Raw genomic sequence first — 19808 nt, forward strand, 5'->3', positions numbered from 1 at the left:
TTTTTGATGGAAAAGTGAAGGACTGAAAGGGTTGGGTAAAGGCTAGTAGTTGTTTGGAAAGCAGAAAAAGAGGATGAGCTTATTAAGAGAGTATGTAATATATTGTGTGGGAAAGTTTTTATCTATCTTGCCACAGAGTGGTCAAACCTGGTACAGTTTGGCTGGGATGGATGAGAGAGAGAGGCTGAGATGATTAAGAGTTTAGCTAATAATATTGTGGGGGAGGAGTGTTCTATTATCCTGATGTAGAGTTGGCATATCTGTTAGGGAGTGGTGTATTGTGTAGAATAAATATAGAGTAATAAGGGGTGAGTAGGAATTGGGGCTAGAGTAAGGTGAATGCAGAGAGAAGAATATACCTGCTGAGAATGTTTGGAGATGCCGAAAGAAATAATCAGTTGATTATACTCATAGTAGGTCAGTACATCAATCCAGCTATTGTACACAGCTATGAGGATATAAAAGTCCAAAGCACAGCAGATTTAAAGGGTATTGGGCTTAAAATTGCAGTGTAATATACTTAGCTAGATTTTGTTCCTTTGAGTTAAGGATGTTGAACTTTCCCTTTGAGTGTAATGGGGAAGGCAGAGGGTGTAGGAGGACATTAATGATCAAATGGCAGCTATTAATGGGTGTAATGATTAACAGTATAGTATAATATTATTAGCTAGAGTTTGTTCCTTTGAGTTAAGGATGTTTGACCTTTCCCTTTGAGTGTGATGAGAAGGGCAAAAGGATGAGAGTAAAAAGCTGAAGGATCAAATGGCATCAATTAAGACTATATTTAACAAATACAGGCCATTATTCTTATACTACTTTAGGGTAAATGGTAAATTATACATTTACAAAGAACTATTGAACAGGCTTTTTATGGGATATTAGATAGGGTAATAATGACTATGCCCTCTGTACGTGTGCACACCATTTACATTTAAGAAGACTCACTTATACAGTATGCATGGTAACAGTGCCTAGACATCTATTTTAGCAATAAAATACTCAGCCAGATTGCGTAGGGTGTCCTTGCCTAGTTTCTGTCAGGAAATCCCTGTGGTCTAGGAGTTAATTATCGGGTGTACTTAGTTCAAAGATGCAGTTATGTAGGTTTGGAACAGTAAAACCAGGAATGTCTTCAGAAACAGAGATGCTGTCAGAGCATGGTTGCTATCAATATATCACAATTTTACCTTCTCTGGCATGCACACTGTTTTGAGGAAATGTCAGGGAGGGGAGCCTTAGCTACTTAGCAGGAACTGTGTGTGAGGCCTCCCGTCTTAGTGCTGCTGTTGGCAATGTCACTGTTTTGTAAGACTGTGCCATGAGCACATTGCCATCACTGTCAGTTACAGGTGATCGGTTGACCTCAGTGATGGTCTGTTCCTTTGTACTGTACTCCCACCAACAGAATCTGCAAAAGCAATGTGACAAGACACATATAGCAGCAATGAAAGAAATACTTAACCCCTCTTCAGGGTAGGCACAACAGTAGTTGACACAATCTGTGAATAGCATATGGTTATATACATACCTTGCTGTGCAGGGATTTGCAGTTGTAGACTTTTAGTATTTGGAAAACAGATTTGCCAAAACCTATGGATGAATAGCTCCTGCTTCACATGCAGTCCAGTTTACCATAATGTGATGTCAAAGCTAGTATTACCCTAGTGCATCCTCTACAAATACCACTTCAGTTGTCATCAGTCCAGCATCCACATTCAAACAATTATCAGGTATGCAGATCTACTCCACATCCCCAGATAGGGACACCAGGAACTCCTCCAACTCTGAGTCACTTTTATGCTGGTGGTCCACATTTTGTGGTGGACATGTCCTTGACAATTTCCTGAGTCTTGTTCTTGATATGCAATGCCATATAAATTACCTGCGTAGACTCCTATTAATTAATTTATTTTATTTTGCTTTTTTTTACCGGGTATGTCCAACTGGGTTTAGTAAAAAAAAAAAACACATTTTCAGCAGTGGACAAGAGAGAAAAGCTCCAACTCCAAGCTCCTTAAAATCACCCACAGCATGGATGTCCTATCTGCTATACCTGAATTGCAAAGACTTTCTGCATTTTACCTTAGGCCAGGATGCACATGTCATGTGTACAGAGGGCCTGCAGTAAAACTTCAGCCTCCTGAGTGGTGCACTTTTCCAGTCATTGTCTCTCAAATGAGTCCATGAAAAAGCATGTACACCTGTGTATTACACATGTTGTTTAGTAAGTATGCATGGCTGTTGGTGAATGTCTCAGGTGATCATATGCTGCCCCCCCCCCCATGGTGGCTATTTACTTGTCCCATATTGTATTGTGACCATTCTCCTTTTTGATACAAACTGCAGCAAAAGCATGCCATCATGACACTCCTTCCAGCAGCAGATTATTGACCTCTAGTAACCTTCTGTATACCCTGTCTTCCCTATAGGCATTGTCATCTTTCAGTCTCTATACAAGGAACTTCATGCCCTGTGTGGCATGTCCTGCCCTATGTTCCCATTTCCCCAGAGTGCCCGCCACCAACAGCTGGACATAACAGTGCCATGTCATTGTACTGTATTCCCACATCCACATGCACCACTTCCTTTATATCCCTGTTGCTGTCATTTGTCATGGGTATTCTGTATAGTGCAGGAGTATATTATTACCAGATGTCTTGTCTTCATTCAGTATGCCTATTTCAAATTCCAGTGTCTTATTTCAGGAGATTCTTGAGTCCACAATTCCTCATCTTAACATAGGCTCTTGCAATATCGTATTTGCACATATAACTATATAGTATGGGTGTCTTAGCATGGTGTTTAGGTTATTGAGGAAATATAATGCAGTTTCCTCTAAAACATTTCAATAAAACTTCTTGCTATCCACACTAAGTGGTGCTTACCTGCTCGGCCCTGATTTTCCCAGGGCTGGAGACACGTGAGCACAATCCTCATCCACATTGTCTGTGCAACTTATAGTACTGTGGTGCTTTATTACAGAAGCTTTCACTAGTGCTTTGTTTTTGCACTATGATGCACATCACATGATGTCTGATGCTGCATCTGAACATATGGTGCAGCATATGGTCCGATGCTGCACCTGAACATATGGTGCACCATTTTGGTCCTTGAGCTGAAATGAGTGACCATGGCTGCTTCAGGTGTGGGGAACAACATGACTATTACATGGTGTCTGACAGAGAGAGAGAAAGACAGTAAACATGATTTTCTTGTTCATTCTTCATAGAGACATTTAGGAGCTCTTGTTGGGCCAATATGATGGCCCTTTGTACAAAGTGGAGACCTAGTGAGTGTTGTCATCACCCATTCTGGTGAGCAGTGCAGATGTTGTTACAGTAACCTGTGTTGATATACCAACCTGTTTAACAAGTAGGAAGCAGAGCTTAGGTAGAGAGAGACAAAGTATTACTGTAAGCATTTTCCCTTATCCTTTTAACAGGTCCACCACTGTACCGAGTTCATGGGTTTTTAGGTCTATATGTGTATAATAGGCTAATGACCACTAGGTCTCTTATAACCCTATGTTACATCAAAGGAATTCCCCCTGCACGAAAGGCAATTGCACGGCTCCAGTAATATAAAATCCAAAAGCCAAAAGATGAGCCAGCAAACTGTGAGACTGAAATAATGTTTATTCAATGAAAAAACAAACCGGTTTCGGCTGGTATACACCACAGCCTTCCTCAGTGTGACTAAAATTTATTGAAAATTATCTTTTATCGATGTATTTTAATTGAGTCAAACCTGTGATTGGGTAATCAAAATTATTCATTTAATCCAGGTGGGAATAAACCACCCAGTTTAACAATCCACTTCTTTTCTTTTGTATCAAGAATGGAATGTCATCCTGCTTTGTTGGATTTATTCCCTTTTGTAATGTCTATGCCCATGAAACTGAACTTGGCAGATAAATGTTTTGTGGAATGTTTAAATAAAGCACTACTTGTTTTTTTATTCCTCATGTCACTAGTGTGTTCAGAAATTCTCAGTCTAAGTGGCCGTGAAGTTTGACCTACGTAGAAGGCACTACAGCTGCATGTAGCTGAATAGATCAGCCATTCGCTACTGCAATTGGCAAAATAGTTGATGTCGTAAACTGTGCCGCAGTTCTTACTTGTAAATTGTTTGGACTTAAAAACTTTGTTGCAATGAGTGCAATGACCACATGGGTAGCATCCTGTGAGCACCTCACCCATTAGTGTAGTTTGTACGTCTTGAGAGGATGTTCTGGAATGTGAATGTTTATAATGGTTGAAGTGTGAAGCTAGATTTCTGCCCTTACGGAATGAAAAATAGCATCTGTCTGATAGAACATTAGTTAGGTTGTGATCACTCTGTAGAATATTCCAGTGTCTTTGTACACTACTGATTAACAAATCGGAATTCCTACCATAAGTAGTCACTAACCTGATAGGTGACAGCCTGTGCTGCTCATGTTGTTTATATTCCAAAAGGTCTTCTCTTTTGAGTGTATTGGCCCAATTGCTGGCCTGTAGGACATGTCCCATCTGATAGCCCCTGTCCTTGAATCTGCGAGTCAGATACTGTCTGTATTCCTGAAAAGTGGAATCCTTGGAACAAATACGTCTCATTCTAATGTACTGGGATTTGGGGATATTTTTTGCTATATGAGGTGGATGAAAGCTGGATGCATGGAGGAGGGTGTTATATTGGGGATACTTCCAGAAAACTTCAGTACATAAAGTGTGATCTGATTTCCTAGAAATAGAAACATCAAGAAAAGTGATTGTGTTTACGTCAAAGTTAAGCGTGAAGTGTAAACCCCATTTATTTCCATTTAAATATTCAATGAATTCAGACAAATATTCTGCATCCGACCTCCATACCATCCAGCAATCATCCAAATAATGCCTCCATATGTCAATCTCTGTCAGGTACAAATTATGGCCTGCATCGTAGATAAGCTGTTCCTCAATAAAGGCCATAAAAAGGTTAGCATAAATGGGGGCACACCAAGGGGACTACGGATTAAAACACAACCATTAGTTAATGAGGCTGATGATGAGTTGAACAAACAATGGGGGGGCATCCAACAACAAGCTACTATGACATTGACCGACAAATTGTAGAAGTCACCAAGTTATGTTCCGAAGCACAGACATATGAAGGACATCTCTTCTTCTTTATTACTAATATGAATAAATTAGCCAAAGACCTATCTGGTCTTGAAGAACAATTAAAAACCAGCAAGATCAAAAATATAACACCCTCCTCCATGCATCCAGCTTTCATCCACCTCATATGACAAAAAATATCCCCAAATCCCAGTACATTAGAATGAGGCGTATTTGTTCCAAGGATTCCACTTTTCAGGAATACAGACAGGATCTGACTCGCAGATTCAGGGATAGGGGCTATCAGATGGGACATGTCTTACAGGCCAGCAATTGGGCCAATACACTCAAAAGAGAAGACCTTTTGGAATATAAACAACATGAGCAGCACAGGCTGTCACCTATCAGGTTAGTCACTACTTATGGTAGGAATTCCGATTTGTTAATCAATAGTGTACAAAGACACTGGAATATTCTACAGAGTGATCACAACCTAACTAATGTTCTATCAGACAGATGCTATTTTTCATTCCATAGGGGCGGAAATCTAGCTTCACACTTCAACCATTATAAACATTCACATTCCAGAACATCTTCTCAAGAAGAACAAACTACACTAATGGGTGAGGTGCTCACAGGATACTACCCATGTGGTCATTGCACTCATTGCAACAAAGTTTTTAAGTCCAAACAATTTACAAGTAAGAACAGTGGCACAGTTTACGACATCAACTGTTTTGCCAATTGCAGTAGCGAATGGCTGATCTATTCAGCTACATGCAGCTGTAGTGCCTTCTACGTAGGTCAAACTTCACGGCCACTTAGACTGAGAATTTCTGAACACACTAGTGACATGAGGAATAAAAAAACAAGTAGTGCTTTATTTAAACATTCCACAAAACATTTATTTGCCAAGTTCAGTTTCATGGGCATAGACATTACAAAAGGGAATAAATCCAACAAAGCAGGATGACATTCCATTCTTGATACAAAAGAAAAGAAGTAGATTGTTAAACTGGGTGGTTTATTCCCACCTGGATTAAAATGAACAATTTTGATTACACAATCACAGGTTTGACTCAATTAAAACATCTATAAAAGATAATTTTCAATGAATTTTAGTCACACTGAGGAAGGCTGTGGTGTATACCAGCCAAAACAGGGTTTGTTATTTTATTGAATAAACATTATTTCAGTCTCACAGTTTGCTGGCTCATCTTTTGGCTCTTATAACCCTAGCCATGCATCTGAAATGTGACCCACAAATTTGATTTATATAGGTGAGGATTTACTAACTGCCTCTGCCATCAAATACATAGGAACCAGACAAGAGGTGAATTTCCAATGAATAATCCATTGGCCCAAGTTGCCCTTAAAAAGGATAGGGGGGAACTCTGCTTCTCATGGATGGGGATCCTGTTACAGAGAATGGGAATTCCCTGAGAAGCATATCTGTCTTTCCAACATGCCCTATTTACATTGCAAGCAAAATTTAGGTATTTTACTCTAGTGGTTCTGATGCTGTTTGTTTTGCAAATGTACAAAGGGTTCATTAAAACATGCCAGGCAAAAATCACCTCTTATAAGTATGTATGATACCTAATAAAGGGACAGGGCTTTGAGGTAATCAACATAGGACATTGTGTTTGCTCCCTGTATTCGTTTTGTAAGGAACCTTTGTGGAAGTTCCAGTTGCTTCATGTGTTTGGTCAGGTACATACAGAAGGAGACATTGTACTATATGATGGGTCTTATGGTGGTCAAGTACAGTGATATGGTGACACCTCTGGACCTAGATGCCATGACCTTACTTATAAGTTGAGCAACATAAAAGTATTTTCTTACTACCTTGGACATATGCTGGTCAAAGGCTGGGTTACTATCTACATGAGTTCCCTGATCCCTGACTACTGAATCGACTTTTAAGGGTGTTTTATTGATGACATAGTTACCCAGGGTGGCAGACTTCCCAAAAGGTACTATAATGCATTTCTCGGTACTGTGTTTTAAGCCATGGCTTTGCACCAAGCATTTGTCTGCACTAGACCTTCCTAAAGGGTGTTCTCTTCTTGGGGGGATTAAATGACTGCTCCCAGTTTCCAATCATCTGTAAACTTGGTCACATTTACTTTGACATCCAAGAAGTAGATGCCAACAAGGAGTGGGCCCAGCACAGAGCCCTCGAGGTCTACACTGGTGACCAGCCTCTTTGTAGAAGTGGCCTTACTGATTCTAACCTCCTACATCCTATCAATGAGCCAGCTAGCTGTCCAGCATCTTATAAAGGGATTTATACCAAGTTGTATAAAGTTGTATAAATTTGTTGACAATGCCTGAGAGGGGTATTGCATCAAATGCTTTAGTCATATCTAGGTAGGCAGTATGCACCATTTTTCCTTTATCCATTGCCTTAGAGACATTTTCAAAGAAGTTCACCAGATTTAGTAACCATGACCTTCCTTTATCAAAGCCAAACTGGGATGGATCCAGTGTCCGAAGGTCTCCTGTGTCCTTCCTGATAATTTCCATGATGATTATTTCTATGGTTTTGCAAATAAGACTAGTCAGACTAATGGGGCTGTAGTTTTCAGGTTATGTTGAAGGCCATGACCATTGCAGTCCTCCATTCCTTTGGCACAAAGCCAGTTTTAAGGCTACAGTTAAATAATGACTCCAGTGGCCCTGATAGTCAGAAGGCATTCTATGATGTTATCATGACCAATTAAGGCCTTGTTCTTGATTTTAGTCAGTGCAGCCAATGCATGTTCCCTAGTTATAGATGGAGATGTTATGTTTGAGGGTATTTTTGAGTGGATGATTGGGGGTGAGAAGGGAGTAAAGCTGGAACTGAATGTGTCCTCTAATAGATTTGCTATATCACCACGCTCAGTGAATGTGGCACCATTAATCATGAGTTCACCACATTGCTGTGTGCTGCCCTTGGGGTTTTTGACATAGATGCAGAAGATCGTATGGTTATAGGTTCATAGGTAGGTACTAGGCTATTGGCCCTAGGGTCTATATAAGCCTAGCCAAAAAGGTAACCTGGCTTTTGCCACCCAAGAAAATTATTTTCCTGTGCCCCTGAAATCTCTTTATTATGAAATTATCTTTCACCTGGGAGCCTATCTCAACCTCAAATATGGCTTTGCTTGACCTAATTAGCTCACTTAGTTTCCTATTTATGTTGAAGACAGAGTTTCTGTCTTTATGGGAATTACCCTTCCTATTTTTTGCCATAATTTTTTTTTCCTTTTGTTGTATATCCTGCTTAAATTTGGATGCCACCTGGGTGGTTTGTTTCTAGGGTTAGTCCTGGGCTTATTTCTAGTAGGTACAGCAGCCTGTATGCAGCCATTGACATGGTTGTACAGAGTTCCTGAGAGCAATTCAGCGTAGGCTGGTGTGTTAGCTGGGTTTGGAGGGGCATTGAATTTTGACAATCTATTACTTAATAAATGTTAATCTACCTTTAAACAGTTCCTAACTGTTCCTGGTTTTATTGGGATTATGGAGGTGATTTTAATTTTGAAGGAGGCAGCTTTATGGTCAGACCTTACCAGGGATGATGAAACATGGGGCAATGCAGTGTTCCCCACATTTGTAAGCACAGTATGCTGGAGCCTCTAGTGAGTGTTTTCATTATTTGGTCAAGGGTGTTTGCACTTACAAAGTCCAGGAATATCTGCGCCTGTGGATTTGAGGCTGTGTAGGTTTCTCATTCTATGGATGGGGTAATAAAAGTCTCCCATGAATAGGGTGTTAGGCTGGATGGTAAGGGTCTCCAGTAGGTCTAAGTGTGAATTGTGAGCTTCTTGGACATGGAGGGTGACTTATAGCTGCCTAGTATATGGTACAGGATTTTGCCTATTGTAATCTGAACATGGAAGAACTCTAGCATGTTATCCTGTTTGACCACCATAGAGGTATGCTTGTTATTGATGTATATTAAGACACTTTTGTCACATGTCTTGAGTATTCAAATGGGACACTGAGGCATGGGAGGGGTTCAAGAAGTTACACACTGATCTAAACCTCCATTAGCCTTTCTCTGCGCAGCTACTGGTGGAAGGCACTGAAAATTTGCACTGCGAGGGTACTCTCTGTTGTTTTAAACCATGTCTCAGTAACTGCACAGATGTCTATATTCTCAAGTGTGAGAAGTATTTGGGAGGAGGCAGTTTTTTGTTTAGACTCCTGACACTGAGCATTAACAGTTGAGTTGATTTTGCTATGCTGGTAGGTTTGTCAATTTGGCATTCCTAAAAAAGGCATTATGGGGTGGATAAAGTTGTTGCCAGTATTCAAAAGCCTACAGGGAAGAGGTGCAGATCATCCTTGGCAAAGCAATATAGTCCACTAATCATGTCTTCCCAAGATGTCAAATATGGAATCCCCTTAGAATGACATGAGAAAGAGAGACAGTTGTTGAAATCAATCATTTTTGCTCATATTATAGCATCATCTTCAGTATGCTGCTTAGGCTCATACCAGCTTGTTATATAGTCTGAAAGCTCCATAATGTCTCTCTTCATATAGTCCAGGGAGGTACACCTCAGGTCATTTACACCTATATAGACTATGATGGAATCATACTGGTACCTGTGGTGTAATGACTTGAGTGCATACATGATTTGGTGGATTCTGACTACAGATAAGCAACTAATTAAAATGTTCTAAGCTTTCCTGTAACTAGTCTAGTCCAGATACAGATTTTCTGTATCCAGGACTGTTTTGTAAGTTTCTGAGCCCCCCCAGACCTTTCTGTATTGGAGGGAAGCCTTCTCCCTTATCAGTGGGAGTGGTAAGCAGCAGGTAGCCTATCTACCACAAGAGAAGTGGTTTCTACTCTAGAAATTGTAGTTTATTGACCATTTGGACCGTTTTTCCATCCCTTTCAACTTTCTGGTTTAAAAGTTTGTGTTTGCGTGAGTTTGCGCATCGTACAACAGTCCTCAGTTAAGGTAAACTCTGCCGGTGCCAGAAAGTCTGCTGCTCGATTTTTCCCTTAGAACGTGTGTGTTCTTTTACTTCTTGGACTTCATTTAGCTTAATCAGCTACCACTTTAAAAGGCTTTTGTAGCATTTATTATAGCACACTTAGGTGCTATCAGCACTAGCTGTTCCTACGCAGTAACAGCACCAGTGCTTATTAGTTATGACCACTCCTCCTGGCATGATTGTAGGGCAATTTCATGTGCTTTCTCCTGCCTTGGGCATTCTGAGACAGTGTGTTAACTGTCTAATATGCAGAGACAACCCTCTCATCTTACATCCCAACACTCATACATGTGAGAGATGCACTTATATCACCAAACTGGAAGCAATGCATGCTCCAACCAAGACCGAACTAGCTGGTCAAGAGGAGAAAGTCAACACCTGCCACTCACTACATAAAACACACAGCCCTCCAAAACACCAACCATCACAATCCATACATAGAAACATAAACCATACATCCATTCTTGTGGAAGATCTCAATAAAAATTTACCCAAACAACAGAGACCCCTGAGACAGAAGCACAATTGACCACCACAACGCAATTCCAACCCCAGTACACATAGCTCACCACCACAGTGTGCCCTTCAACCTAAGCCCTTAAGTCAAAGCACTTTACCCAATGTACTAATCATAGGAGACTCAATTGTGAGGCACACTGATGTCCCACTCACTAAGTTGAACAAGGAGAAGGTGACAGTCAGTTGTCTATCAGGTGCCAGGAACTGCCACATGACACATACACTCAGGTCACTCCACAAGTACAAATATGACTCAGTCATTGTCCATGGGGGTGTGAATGACCTGAGATGTACCTCCCTGGACTACATGAAAAGAAATGTGATGGAACTCTTGGATTATGTGGCCCAGGCAGGTATGACCCTAGCCCTGAGCACTATTCTACTGTCACCCAGAATGATACCACAGTACGAGCAGAAAATGATTGACTTCAACAAATGGCTAAGTTTCTGGTGTCATTCTAAGGGGATCCAGTATCTGTCTGCCTGGGACGACATGATCGACAGACCTTAATGCTTTGCCAGAAACAGCCTGCATATGTCACCCCTGGTATCCCAGGTACTGGCTAAGGCTATTGCCACCCATATAGTGCCTTTTTTAGGCAGTGTTCCAAAGACCAAAATTCCACTGTAACACCTACAAACAAATGCAATCTGAGGGTCATGCTGCTCAGTGCTAGAAGTCTAAATCTCAAGATGCACTCATTCGAAGCTCTAATCAAAATGGAAAATGTCAACATCTGTGCTGTAATGGAGACTGGTTTAAAGAAGCAGAAAGCATCCCTGCACTCCCAGGCTACAACTCCTTCCATACCTTTCAGTCCCAGAATATGGCTGGAAGCTACAAAGGTGGTGGTGTCTCCATATTCTTAAAGGATATGCACACTTCTGTAATGGTAGCCCAGCATAATGCATCCGAGATACTTCAGGTACAACTAACACTGGGTAAGACAATGATACAAGTCATAGCCTGCTACAGAACCCCAAACATGTCCCTAGACACTCACTGCAAGTTCCTAAGCATCCTGGACTCTATCAAGGTCCAACCCAATGCTCCCATACTGGGTGACTTCAACTATCCTTCCATCAACTGAGAAAATTATTCAAGTACCAATGTACAGGCCCAACACTTTCTGGAATTTATCAATTCCAATGCCCTGGACCAGCTCATCCTGACCCTGACTAGAGGAACCAACATCCTCGACCTGGTTATCACCAACATGGGAGGCCATTGCTACACACCTATAGTCAATTCCTCCCTGGTTAAATCCAACCACAAACTGATCAACATGGAAATCTCCATCTCACCTACAACCCCCACTAAGGTGACCACCCTGAAAAACTTCTCTAAAGTTGACTCCTAAAAACAGGGGTGGCTAACTTCTTGGCAACCCTGCCAATGGAAAATACCTGCATGACTGCCAAATCATGCACCAATGCACTGTACGAGCACAGACAAACAAATGCAATCTGAGGGTCATGCTGCTCAGTGCTAAAAGTCTAAATCTCAAGATGCACTCATTCGAAGCTCTAATCAAAATGGAGAATGTCAGTATCTGTGCTGTAATGGAGACTGGTTTAAAGAAGCAGAAAGCATCCCTGCACTCCCAGGCTACAACTCCTTCCATACCTTTCAGTCACAGAATATGGCTGGAAGCTACAAAGGTGGTGGTGTCTCCATATTCTTAAAGGATATGCACACCTCTATACTGGTAGCCAAGCATAATGCATCCGAGATACTTCAGGTACAACTAACACTGGGTAAGACAATGATACAAGTCATAGCCTGCTACAGAACCCCAAACATGTCCCTAGACTCTCACTCCAAGTTCCTAAGCACCCTGGAATCTATCAAGGTCCAACCCAATGCTCCCATACTGGGTGACTTCAACTATCCTTCCATCAACTGAAAAAAATATTCAAGTACCAATGTACAGGCCCAACACTTTCTGGAATTTATCAATTCCAATGCCCTGGACCAGCTCATCCTGACCCTGACTAGAGGAACCAACATCCTCGACCTGGTTATCACCAACATGGGAGGCCATTGCTACACACCTATAGTCAATTCCTCCCTGGTTAAATCCAACCACAAACTGATCAACATGGAAATCTCCATCTCACCTACAACCCCCACTAAGGTGACCACCATGAAAAACTTCTCTAAAGCTGACTCCTAAAAACAGGGGTGGCTAACTTCTTGGCACCCCTGCCAATGGAAAATACCTGCATGACTGCCAAATCATGCACCAATGCACTGTACGAGCACATACATAAATGCATGGACCTTGCCATACCAAATAGAACTAAGACACTCTCCTCCAAAAAAAAGGAAGCCAATCAGTTGGTCCCCAGTCATCAATAAATTCTACAACAGAAGGAAGCAACTGTTTCAGAAAAAAATGAAATCACAATACTGGAAAACCTCTCTTATCAGTCTCAACAAAAAGCTGAGATCCCTTATCAAATCATCTAAAGTCAGCTATGAAGGCAGAATTGCAGCTGACACCAAAAACAGCCACAAAGCCTTCTATAGCTATATCAAAAACCTCCAAGGCAATACCCAGATTTGCTCTGAGTTATTGCACAATGGCAACCCCTAGACTGAGCCAACAGATATACCCAACATACTGGCCAACAGATTCAGTGCCAACTTTACCCCTCTCTCCGTCTCCAAGGGCCTTATCACAATACCAGAAGAAAGCCTAGTACCCACCATTTCTGCAGCACAGGTAAAAGCTGCATTGTCTAAAGCCAAGAATACAGCATCCATCAGACATGATAATATCCCTGGCTGCCTCCTACATGAGCTAAAAATATGAACTGGCACCACATCTGTGTGCCCTGTTCAATCACAACCTTACCTCAGGCTATGTCCCTAATGAATGGCACACTGCTACAGTCATCATGGTCCATAAAGGGGGAGCAACTACAGACCCTGGGAACTGTCGCTTCATTAGCCTGATGAGTCTGGCATGCAAAGCTATGGAGAGCATCATCATGGACCTGCTTAACAAATATATAGTCAATTTCCAAACTCTTGACCCCACCCAGTTTGACTTTGTCAAGGGGAGATCCTGCCTGCTGAACCTGATTGACTTTTTCAAGGCAGTCACCAAGGCTGTGGATGAGGGTAAGGCAGTGCATACAGACTACCTCAACCTGAACAAGGTGTTTGATACCCTTCCCCCCTCAGGTATCATTGATAAATTCACCAAACTAGGCATCGATCCTTACATCACTAGGTGGGTTGCAAATTGGCTCATAGACAGGACCCACAGAGTGAAAGTTGCAGATTCCAAGTCAGACTGTCGACCAGTCATGAGTGGAGTCCCACAGGGCTCGGTCCTGGGCCCTCTCCTGTTTGGCATCTACTTCTCAGAAGTCCAGACCAACACAGAAGGACTCTGGCTGACCAAGTTCACTGATGACTGCAAGCTGGGAGTGATTATCAACTCCTCAAGTGATGCAGACATCCACCAAAAGGGCATCTCTAAGACCAATGACTGATGTTGGAACCATGGCCTGAAGCTTAACTTCAAAAAATGTGTTATCATCCCCTTTGGAAAAACTCAGTTCCCATGAATTACCATATTGATGGGAGCCCACTGAACACTGAAGGGGTCATAAGAGATCTGAGCACTCAGGTCAACAGCCACTTCACCTTCGACCACCACATTGCCACTGTGGTCAGAAAGCCCTTCTACGTGGCACATCTTATAACCAAAGGTTTCGCGTCCAGGAAGAAAGAAGTCATCATCCCTCTCTACTCATCCCTCATTAGACCAGTCATCAAATATAACACCCCATCTGGCATGTACCTGACCAGACACCTACAACAGCTGGAGAGCCCACAAAAGTACCTTGCAAAAAGGATCCTAGGCCTTAAACACATGTAAAACCAGCTGCAAAACACGAACTCAAAAGAGAAAACTTGCAGAGAAAGCCAGTTTAATAAAAAGCAAAGCTTTCGGGCATAACCCTTCTTCAATACTAATACATTCAAATACTAAACTCTAAAAGCTTAAATACAGGTCTAAAATCACATGACCAGCAGCCAAATGAAATCATGTGACAGAAAACAAATTATAAATTAAAGACATATACATATAAATATATTAAAAGATGTGTAGATACACAGTATAAAATATTTACTTTACATTATTACTAACACAAGTTTTAAACTGACAGTGCTATTTAAACCAGGATGAGTGTCAGCAGCTAATCTCAATAGCCATTAAAATTCTTTGAGCTCAAGGCGGTTGTTGACATCACCACCTCTTTCATTTGGACATAGAGCATCAATCACTCTAAACTTAAATGTATGTGTTTCACCACAAGTTTTAATATGTTTACATAGTGCATTATTGTCACAATTTCTCCTAATTTCGGAATTATGGTCTATAACATGTTCCTTAAGCTTACGTATTGTTTTTCCCACGTAAAATGAACTGCATGAGATACAGGTAGCCAAATAAACCACAAAAGTGGTATTACAAGTAGCTGTAATTTTAAAATTAAATACTTGTCCATTGACAGGATGAGTGAAAGTATCACTACCATTCCCTAAGATGTAAGCACAAGCAACACAGTTAAAGCATGGAAAAGTACCAGTTTTAGCAGTCAGTTGTGTATAACAGGGTCTATAAAAATCTTTATAACAGAGTAAACTTTTAATCGTCCTCATATTTTTATATGTAAAATGTGGCTTGGTGCCCAGTATAGTTTTTAGTTCATCCAATGCCATCAGAATGGGCCAGTTCCTGTTAATAATTTGTCTAATTGAACTTGACCTACCATTAAAAGTTGTGACGTACCTTATTTCATGTTGAGTAATGGTGTTATTACACTGACTATCTGTGAGGCTTGACCTATCTTCCAAAAAAGTTGGTATAAGTGATGTCTGCCTGGCTTCCATTACATCAGATTTAAGCTTGGATAATAAATTCATATCATATCCACTAGAAAAAAAGTCCTCTACCATATTATCAAGTTGTGAAGCAAATGTAGTATTATCAGTAGTTAGTCTACTTGCTCTAATAAATTGTGATTTTGCTACACCTTTAAAGACATGTGGTGCATGCATACTACTGTGATGCGTATATCTTCCATTACTAACATCCTTTCTATAAATACTAGTGTTTAATATGCCATCATTCAATTGCAGTTTGACATCTAAAAAACATATGCTACTATCAGATACATCCATTTTAAATTTCAAAAAAATTAGTACTAGAATTTAAATAATCAATGAAAATATTCAAATCATCCAAAGTACCATTCCATATTAGTAGACAATCGTCTACAAATCGTTGATAGAAACTAATGTTACTAAGAAATAGATTTTGTGCATTAAACAAATAATTGCATTCCCATTGGTAAAGCACTAAATTGGCGTAAGTATTTGCTACGGATGTGCCCATAGCTACGCCTGTTAACTGAAGAAATAAGGTATTATTAAACATAAACACATTGTTCCTCAGAACGACATCCATAAGGCAACAGATATTACTAATGAGCCTATGGTCAGGACTAGGTTGAGAAGACAAAAATTCTCTAAGTAGTTCTATTCCCACATCATTGGGGATAACTGTGAAGAGGGACACGATATCAAGCATCACTAAATAATGTTTCTTGGTATTTAAATCAGTTTTTACATTATTATACCATACCCGTAGCTTTGACAATAAATCACAAGTATCCTTTAGAATAGAACTACATTTAGATATTTCTTCAGTTAACAGGCGTAGCTATGGGCACATCCGTAGCAAATACTTACGCCAATTTAGTGCTTTACCAATGGGAATGCAATTATTTGTTTAATGCACAAAATCTATTTCTTAGTAACATTAGTTTCTATCAGCGATTTGTAGACGATTGTCTACTAATATGGAATGGTACTTTGGATGATTTGAATATTTTCATTGATTATTTAAATCCTAGTACTAATTTTTTTGAAATTTAAAATGGATGTGTCTGATAGTAGCATATGTTTTTTAGATGTCAAACTGCAATTGAATGATGGCATATTAAACACTAGTATTTATAGAAAGGATGTTAGTAATGGAAGATATACGCATCACAGTAGTATGCATGCGCCACATGTCTTTAAAGGTGTAGCAAAATCACAATTTATTAGAGCAAGTAGACTAACTACTAATAATACTACATTTGCTTCACAACTTGATAATATGGTAGAGGACTTTCTTTCTAGTGGATATGATATGAATTTATTATCCAAGCTTAAATCTGATGTAATGGAAGCCAGGCAGACATCACTTATACCAACTTTTTTGGAAGATAGGTCAAGCCTCACAGATAGTCAGTGTAATAACACCATTACTCAACATGAAATAAGGTACGTCACAACTTTTAATGGTAGGTCAAGTTCAATTAGACAAATTATTAACAGGAACTGGCCCATTCTGATGGCATTGGATGAACTAAAAACTATACTGGGCACCAAGCCACATTTTACATATAAAAATATGAGGACGATTAAAAGTTTACTCTGTTATAAAGATTTTTATAGACCCTGTTATACACAATTGGCTGCTAAAACTGGTACTTTTCCATGCTTTAACTGTGTTGCCTGTGCTTACATCTTAGGGAATGGTAGTGATACTTTCACTCATCCTGTCAATGGACAAGTATTTAATTTTAAAATTACAGCTTCTTGTAATACCACATTTGTGGTTTATTTGGCTACCTGCATCTCATGCAGTTCATTTTACGTGGGAAAAACAATACGTAAGCTTAAGGAACATGTTATAGACCATATTTCCGAAATTAGGAGAAATTGTGACAATAATGCACTATGTAAACATATTAAAACTTGTGGTGAAACACATACATTTAAGTTTAGCGTGATTGATGCTCTATGTCCAAATGAAAGGGGTGGTGATGTCAACAACCGCCTTGAGCTCAAAGAATTTGAATGGATATTGAGATTAGCTGCTGACACTCATCCTGGTTTAAATAGCACTGTCAATTTAAAACCTGTGTTAGTTAAGCTACGTAATAATGTAAAGTAAATATTTTATACTGTGTATCTACACATCTTTTAATATATTTATATGTATATGTCTTTAATTTATAATTTGTTTTCTGTCACATGATTTCATTTGGCTGCTGGTCATGTGATTTTAGACCTGTATTTAAGCTTTTAGAGTTTAGTATTTGAATGTATTAGTATTGAAGAAGGGTTATGCCCGAAAGCTTTGCTTTTTATTAAACTGGTTTTCTCTGCAAGTTTTCTCCTTAAACACATGTCCTACATGGATAGACTCAAGAAACTTTAGCTGTTCTCAGTCTCTTATCATCTACTTAAAGATGATCTCTGCTTGACTTACAAAGTCGTGTCCATCCCAGCCCTACTTGAAATGCTATACCTAAAAAAATCCCAATCACCCTGTGTCACACAGTCCAGAGATCACAACATCATTACCACAATTAACAGAACATGCTGAAGGGACAGGTTCCTCTCCCAAAGACCACCCATACTCTGGAATAAGCTTTCCATTCATGTCAAGCAGTGCATGTCACTGGTCCTCTTCAATAGAAATCTTGATAAGTGGATGGGTAACAGAAGGTTCAGCCCAGGGATCACTCCAGTTGCCTTACTGGATAGGGGCACTGTGAACTAACATCGGGTGGCATGGTGCCTGGGAAATTTTTTTGGGCTAGGCTTGTAAAGACTCCAGGACCTTTAACCTAGTACACACCTATGAACCTATGAATCTATGCACAGTTATCTTCTCCTTTTTCAGCCGGTTAGAGGGTCATCAGTATATCTTAGAATGGATTACCCTATGAGTAGAGTCCAGGGAAGTGTGTTAGCTTGCCTTAGGGGATTAGTGTTTCAGGCTCCACTGAGACTGGCAGTATGTGTGGTGTTAGGTGGTGTTTTCTCTGACTGCCTTTGGGCCTGCTCAGCTAGCTTTTACAACAGGTGATCTAGGCAATCTTTGTTGTTTAGGAAAATTTCTTTTGAGTGCCTCTGCATACGTTAGTCTATGTGTGTGCTGTGTACTGTGTGAGGTGGGGGTTGTGTGGGGTTTCGACAACCTGATGTGCACTTGTATGGGAAAGTTCTTCTGACTTTGTCTTACAGCAGCTGATTAGTGAGAAGCTACAATGGAGAAGTATCACAAGAGGCAAGGTCACCTCTCTTAGTAGCAGAGTATCTGTGCTATGTGCACTACTGTACCATACTGTACTGTACAGGTAGCAGGGTATCTGTGCTATATGCACTACTGTACCATACTGTACTGTACAGGTAGCAGGGTATCTGTGCTATGTGCAGTACTGTACTGTACAAGTAGGGTATCTATGTTATGTGCATTACTGTACAGTACTGTACTGTACAGGTAGGGTATTTAAGCTATGTGTACTACTGTACCATATTGTACTGTACAGGTACGATATCTATGCTATGTGCACTACTGTACCATATGTACTGTACAGTATGGTATCTATGCTATGTGCACTACTGTACCGTACTCTACTGTACAGGTTTGGTAACTATACTATGTGCACTACTGTACCATACTGTACTGTACAGCTGTACTACTATGTTTAACATATATGTATTTTAATAGGTTGTTCTTTCATTTTCTTTTCCTGATGCAGGTCTAGTTGTGGTGGCAAAGAACCAGTTACTGTGCCCTTGGCCTGTGTTAGCCAGCACCACTAGTGGTTTACAGTGATCAGCAAGCCTGCCTGTCATCCAGGCATTGGAGGTTACCCTGCTGAAGGTGAGCAAGAAGGTTCATTTGTGGCCTTTGTGACCACTCATCAGAAAGATAGTGAAGGCCCATTATCTGATAGAGGCCCGGAGAAGTGCCCTTTCTTTGATCTCTCAGTGGCAGATGCCTTGACTGGTGTTACCTTTAGTGTGCTGATAGCTGTAAACCTTTGTACCACTGTGGAGTGCTTTTAGGTACTGCTGGTTGAGTCATACAACCAAAAAGTGCTGACCATATGGCAATGAGAGGCACAACCTGCACATGACATCAGTCCTGGAGCTAGAGGTGACTGATATCTGTGGGGCTTTGCTTATGAGTTTCTCTAGAATAAGCCATGTTCACTGCCCTATAATCCAGCCACTTATATACTATATTATGTGTCATTCTTTATAGTTTCTTTGTTGTCTAGTCAGTATTTACCCTCTGTCTGTCTGTATCCATCCAATGTTGTTCACACAGTTTTAGT

Source organism: Protopterus annectens, chromosome 5.part0 (genome assembly GCF_019279795.1).
Source record: "Protopterus annectens isolate FY-2018-M chromosome 5.part0, PAN1.0, whole genome shotgun sequence".
NCBI lineage: Eukaryota > Metazoa > Chordata > Ceratodontiformes > Protopteridae > Protopterus > Protopterus annectens.